Source organism: Capra hircus (genome assembly GCF_001704415.2).
Source record: "Capra hircus breed San Clemente chromosome X unlocalized genomic scaffold, ASM170441v1, whole genome shotgun sequence".
Taxonomy (NCBI): domain Eukaryota; kingdom Metazoa; phylum Chordata; class Mammalia; order Artiodactyla; family Bovidae; genus Capra; species Capra hircus.
Window position 1 is genome coordinate 19,686,393 of NW_017189516.1, and position 7,008 is coordinate 19,693,400.

Consider the following 7,008-nt stretch of genomic DNA (forward strand, 5'->3'; position numbering starts at 1 on the left):
GATTTTCATGGTGGCTCCCAGCTTGGTGAGGGTTGGTAGCAAGACATGGTGTTCTGGCTTGTGCCCCAACATGCAAGATCCTGGTCACAGCGCCTCACCATTTCGGGTCCAGCAGGCTAGACTGTACCAGGAAGTCAAGCACCACCAGGGTACTGTTGGGCTTGTCCCTCCAGATCAGAAATAGGACGAGGAACCCCCACCCCCTGGCCTCGCCACCCCACAGCTACACTTGCTGTACAGTCACGAGGCTAAACTGTACTTGGCCCTCTGTCTGGGGACCATGCTTGAGGGCATTTCTAAGTGAATGATGATGGGCACTCTGGCCCCAGTGGGCCCTGTGCTCTCAACGAGCTGATGACCCCAGAGGCATGGAGATAGAGAAGTCAACCTGCCAAACCCAGGTCCCAGGGATGCCCCACCATTTGGGCCCTCCCACATCCCAGTCTTCTCCATGGCTTTTACCACAGTGCCCTACTGCTCCGGTCATGCTAACCATTCTACACCCTGTGGTTCACAAATACATGTGTGTGCTCTCAGCACAGGTCTGAATACAACAGAACACAAAGCTGGGCCTGCCCTCTCTGGGCTTTAGGGGGCTGGGCTGTGCAACAGGGCCAGGAACCGCCCCTCCCCCAAACATACAAGCTTATGAGACAGGAAGGGAGGTGGTGTAGGAAGAACAATTGGCTCAAAGCCCCTCCCCCACTTAATAGTCTGCATTGAGAGATCAACCTACACCAGTGGCAGGGACAGGTGAGAAAGATGGGGACACCTAGAAGTGGGATGGTGCTGGTCTGGGGTGGGGGTGTTGGCCCAGTGGGAAAGGGAGAGGAAATAGGAACAGAAAGAGGCCACCTGAAAGGGTGGCTTTCAGTCTGGAGACACCCCCATGTTCCCTTCCCTGTTGCAGTTCCCTAGAGTATAGCCCCCAGGAATCCCATGTCAAGGAAGCCTCATACATGGCTGGCAATAGTCAGTGGTACAGCCACTCTGGAATATGGCTGTTTCATAAAAAGGTACACATAAGGTTACCCTGTAAACAAGAAATTCCATTCTTAGATGTTTATCCCAAATAAATGCAAACATGTCAACAAAAGGACTTGTTACATGTATTCACAGCAGCTGTGTTCAGAATAACCACAAAATGGGAACAACCCAAACATCCAGCAAGAGGGAAATGGATAAATTGTGGTATATTCATATAACAGAACACAAACTGGCAATAAAAAGTGACAAAATCACTGATACAAAAATCAACACAAATGAACTACAAACATGTTGAGTAAAAAAAGATACAAAAGAAGTACATTGTTTACTGTTCTGTTTGTATCGAGTTCTCAGCACATTTGTGGTGATAGATTTTCTGGACTTAATGGAAAGAGTTGCAAAGCAGCTTTCTAGAAAAATGAAATGTTCTGTATTTGACTGGGGTGCTGGTCATATGTGTGTATAACTATGTATACATTCAATAAGCTATATAATTAAAATCTGGGCATTTTGTCATATAAATTATACAAGAAGTTGGAAAAAGACCACCAGAGCAAACCTCAGGAACAGGAAAGGAAATAATAGAGCAGAAATAGATGAAGTAGGGAGGGAAACAACAAGTTAATAAAATCAAGAGTGGAATCTTTGAAACAAAAATTAAGAGGAAAAGCAGACCTCTGGCAAGACTGATCAATTTAAAAAGAAGCAAACAAACCAAATACAAAATACAAACCAGAGGGGGGAATTCACTACAGATGCAACAGAGAAAGTGTATCTGAAAATATAGATGAAATGAATATATTAGTAGAGGGATATAAAATGCCCAAACTTCTGTGAAGAAACAGATTACTCGAATAGAGCAAAGTAGTAAATAAGTTGAAATCTTCCCTCTCCTCACCAAAATAAGAACCCAGATGGTTTTTATAGGTACACTCTACCAAACTCCCAAGGAACAGTTAATCACTATCTCATACAAAGTTGTTCTAGATATAAGAAAAAAGAATGAAATCTGTCTATTTTATGAGACTGGTGTCATCTTGATCCCCAAAACAGATGAGATAATACAAGAAAACATTTCAAGCCACTTGAACCTATAGATGTAAAAATCCTTAATAAAATCCTAGCTAAAAGAGTCCAATAGTATATTTAGCAAATATGTTTTAATCAAATACTTTATCTCAGGAATGCAAAATTGGGTCAACAATAGAATATATATATATATATATATATATATATATATATATATATATATATATATAGCACTACATAAACAGACTAAAACAGCAACCACAGAAATAGCGTTTGATACAGTTCAAGAATCCATAAATCCATATACAGAAATTAAAGATAAATGGAGAAGAGAAATATCTCCTTTACAGTAGAATGTCAACTAACAATCAGTACAGTAATGATGTTCAGCTGTGATTAAATCTCTGGGTGCTAAAGCCAGTGGTTACACTTTGACATAAACAGGATATTTACATAGTTCCAAAGTTTCAAGGCAGAAAATGGTATCTCTACAGTAGAGAAACTTGACAGATACCATCTTAATGAAGGGGGAAAAGTGAAATTCAGTTCAGTCGCTCAGTCGTGTCCAACTCTGCAACTCCATGGACTGCAGCATACCAGGCTTCCCTGTCCATCACCAACTCCTGGAGCTTGCTCAAATTCATGTCCATCCAGTCGGTGATGCCATCCAACCATCTCATCCTCTGTCATTCCCTTCTCCTCCTGCCTTCAATCTTTCCCAGCATCAGGGTCTTTTCCAATGAGTCATTTCTTCACATCAGGTGGCCAAAGTATTGGAGTTTCAGCTTCAGCATCAGTCCTTCCAATGAATATTTAGAACTGATTTCCTTTAGGATTGACTGGCTTAATCTCCTTGCAGTCCAAGGGATGCTCAAGAGTCTTCTCCAACACCACAGTTCAAAAGCATCTGTTCCTCAGCACTCAGCTTACTTTATGGTCCAACTCTCACATCCATACATGATTCCTGGAAAAACCATAGCTTTGACTATATGGACCTTTGCTGGTAAAGTAATGTCTCTGCTTTTTAATATGCTGTCTAGGTTTCTCACAGCTTTTCTTCCAAGGAGCAAGTGTCTTAATTTCATGACTGCAGTCACCGTCTACAATGATTTTGGCGCCCAAGAAAATAAAATTTGTCACTGTTTCCACTGTTTCTCCATCTGTTTGCCATGAAGTGATGGGACCGGATGCCATGACCTTTGTTTTTAGAATGTTGAGTTTTAAGCCAGCTTTTTCAGTCTCCTCTTTCACTTTCATCAAGAGGCTCTTTAGTTCTTTTTTGTTTTCTGCCATAAGGGTGGTGTCATCTGCATATCTGAGATTATTGATATTTCTGGCAATCTTGATTCCAGCTTGTGCTTCATCCAGGCCGGCACTTCACATTGATGTACCCTGCATATAAGTTAAATAAACAGGGTGACAATATACAGCCCTGTTGTACTCCTTTCCCAATTTTAAACCAGTCCATTGTCCCATGTCCAGTATGTTGCTTCTTGACCTGCATACAGATTTCTCAGGAGGCAGGTAAAGTGGTCTGGTATTCCCATTCTTTAAGAATTTTCCACAGTTTGTTATGATCCATGCAGTCAGACTTTGGCGTAGTCAATAAAGCAGTATTAAAATCCTGAGCCAATAGGATGAAAGGAGGAGACAGCTTCGCTTCTGTGATACTCCTAGACAATATGCAGAACCTGAATCTAACCACAGGAAATGTCAGAGGAAGTCCAACTAAGGGACAGTCTACAAAACTCCTGGCTTATAATCTTCAAAAGTGTCAGTGTCATGAAGGTCAAGGAAAGACTGAAGAACTGTTCCAGACTGAAGGAGATATCCCATTTGAATTTTCAAATGTCGCCTCCTGGCTACCCCATTTAAGGTTCCAAACTCTGCCCTGTCAATATTTCCTATGCCCTATTCTTTGTATTCTTTTTCTCCATAACATTTCTCAATTTCTAATATACTATATGTTTTTTCCTACATTATTTGTTTCCTTCACTAGAATGAAAGCTTTCATGAGGAAAGGGACTTTGGTCTGTCTTGCTCACCACTGTGCCTGTAATGCCTTGAACAGGGCTTGGCACATACTAGACCTTGGAAGCACGAATAAATATACACACCACAACTGTTCAAATCTCTCTCATCCTCAAGACTCCATTTTTCAAGAGGCTAATATATAGAGAGTCCCAAAAAATCCATAAGAAGTACAACAACCCCATAGAAAATGGATAAAGGATTCAAACAGAAAACTCTCAGAAAAATGACAAATACCTTTAAATCTATGAAAAGATGCCCAAGTTCATGCCTAGTAAGAGAAACGCATATTATAATTACACCAGATTGGCAAACATCCAAAGGTTTGACGATCTTGTCAGTGAAGCAATAAACCAGCTGCACTATCATACGTGGCTGTGGGCAATGTGAATGATACACCGCTCACCCCCACTTCTCTCTCTCCCTGCTTTCTTACTTCCACAGGCTTTTGTTGAAGCTGTTCCCTCTGACTATAGTGCCCTTCCCTCTCACTTGGGAAAGGCCAAATCCTGTCTCAATTACTCCTACTGATCCACTTGAAGGCAGTCAATTCCTCAGAGAAGTTGGCCACACCCATGGCTTCAGTTGCCACCTCTGATGGCCCCCAAATCCAACCCCTGCAACTCAGATCTAGTCCCCAAAGTTTTCACTCAACTGACATATACCAGACCTTGGATATCTAACAGGCACTGAAAATGTAACACATTTGAAAACCAACTCCTGATTTTGCCCCATGACTGCTCCTAATGGAGTATTTCCCCTGACAGTTAAGGACAACACCATCCTTCCAACAGCTAAGGCTAAAAACCCAGGGGTCAGCCAGGGCTCCTCTCTAGTTTTCATGCCCTGTATCTGATTTCTCAGCAAACCCTGGTGTCTTTACCTTCAAAATAAATTGAAAAATCTAATCCCCACCCCCACATCCCCCTTGACCTGACACTCTCTCATCTCTTCCTGGACTCTAGTAGCTTTCTCGCTGGCTTTTCTGCTTCCTCTCTCTGCCCCCCCCCCCCAACAGTTTTTTCTCCTTCCACACAGAGCAGCCAGATTGTTTATTCTAAAATATAATTCATATAATGCAACTTCCCTATGTGGAATCCTTTTATGGCTCCCCACGGGTCTTAGAATAAAAACCTAACCAAACATACAGCCTGGTGTACAAGGCTTTGCTTGAGATGGCCTTGGATCTCATCTCCCAGGGCTCTCCCTTCCTCACTCTTCTCCAGCTACACACATTCCAAGAATTTCCAACCTCAAGGCTTTGCACCTGACATTCCCTCTATCTGATGCTTCCCCCCATGTTAAATATACGTGGTTTGCTTCCTCACTTTTCACAGGCCACCTCCTCAGAGGGTTATTCCCTGACTACTCTACATGGGGCATCAGAGAAGATCTCTCAGAGAGAGGCAAATGATAGAAGGAAAAGATGTGATGGAAAAGTGCTCTTGACCATTGCAAGGGGGGTAGGAGATCAAACCAGTCAATCCTAAAGGAAATCAGTCCTGAATATTCATTGGAAGGACTGATGCTGAAGCTGAAGCTCCAATACTTTGGCAACCTGATGTGAAAAACTCACTCATTGAAAAAGACCCTGATGCTGAGAAAGATTGAAGGCAGAAGGAGAAGGGGATGACAGAGGACAAGATGGTTGGATGGCACCACCAACTCAATGAATATGTATTTGAGCAAGCCCCGGGAGATGGAGAAGGACAGGGAAGGTTGGCATGCTGTAGTCCATGGGGTCACAGAGAATCAGACATGACTGAGTGACTGAACTGAACTGAGTCTCCTAACTGTGTTCTTTGCTATGTTCCCGGAGCCCTGCACTTAGTAGGCACTCAAGGAATCTTTTTCAGATGAGCAAATTTGGAGGATTTGAGGACAGGATATGTGATACAGAATTTGGGATAAGGCGATAACGGCATTTTGTGTTAATTACCTTGGCTGGAGCAACACCTTCTCTGGAGGGCCTTCTGTAACCAGACTACCTAAAAATGCAACCTTCCCCCACAGATTTCCCCTTGTGCATGCTGAGTCACTTAAGCCATGTCAGACTCTTTGAGGCCCCATGGACTGTAGCCCGCCAGGCTCCTCTGCCCATGGAATTCTCCAGGCAAGAATACTGGAGTGGGTTGCCATTTCCTACTCCAAGGAATCTTCTAGACCCAGGGATCAAACCTGTGTCTCTTATGTCTACCTTCATTGGTAGGTGGGTTCTTAACCCCTAGCGACACCTGGGAAGCCTAATTTCCCCTTATCTTGTTCTATTTTTCTCTGTAGTTATCACATGTACACAACACATATTTACATGTCTATTTAATTGTATATTCACATATGAATATAGACTATACATAGTGTGTATATATTTATTATATATGTAGGGTTTTTTTTTTGGCAACACTGCTCTCTTGTAGGATCTTAGCTGACCCATCAGTGATTGCCCTGAGCCTTGGGCAGTGAGAGCACAGAGTCCTAACTGTCAGGGAATTCCCTACAGATGTAAATTATTTACATATTGATACTAGTTATCATGAAACATTTACAAATATTGATACATTTTATTAGATAAAATTTTTACATTTATGGGCTGTCTCTCTAGTCTGTCAGCTCCCTGAGAGCAAGAAAGATGCCTAGCACCTGGCCCACAGTTTGAGCTCTATAAGTGTCAAATGAATGAACTCCTTTGGTCACCTGAGCCTCAGCTTTTCCATCTGTAGGATGAATGTGCCTTTCCATTTGGAGTTATTTCCGTGTTCTGATTCCTTTTCCTACCCACCCCACCCCTCAGAGTACAGCTCCCGGAATTCCACAGCCCAGGTTCACATTTTCCAGTACCCTGGGCGCTCCTGCCCACCACGTGCACCAGGCACCGGCCCAACTGGACTACGACCCCCAGCATGCCTCGCGCGTTTGGGAAGTACCACAACTCATAGGGGTGTCTGGGTCTGACACAGGCTCCAA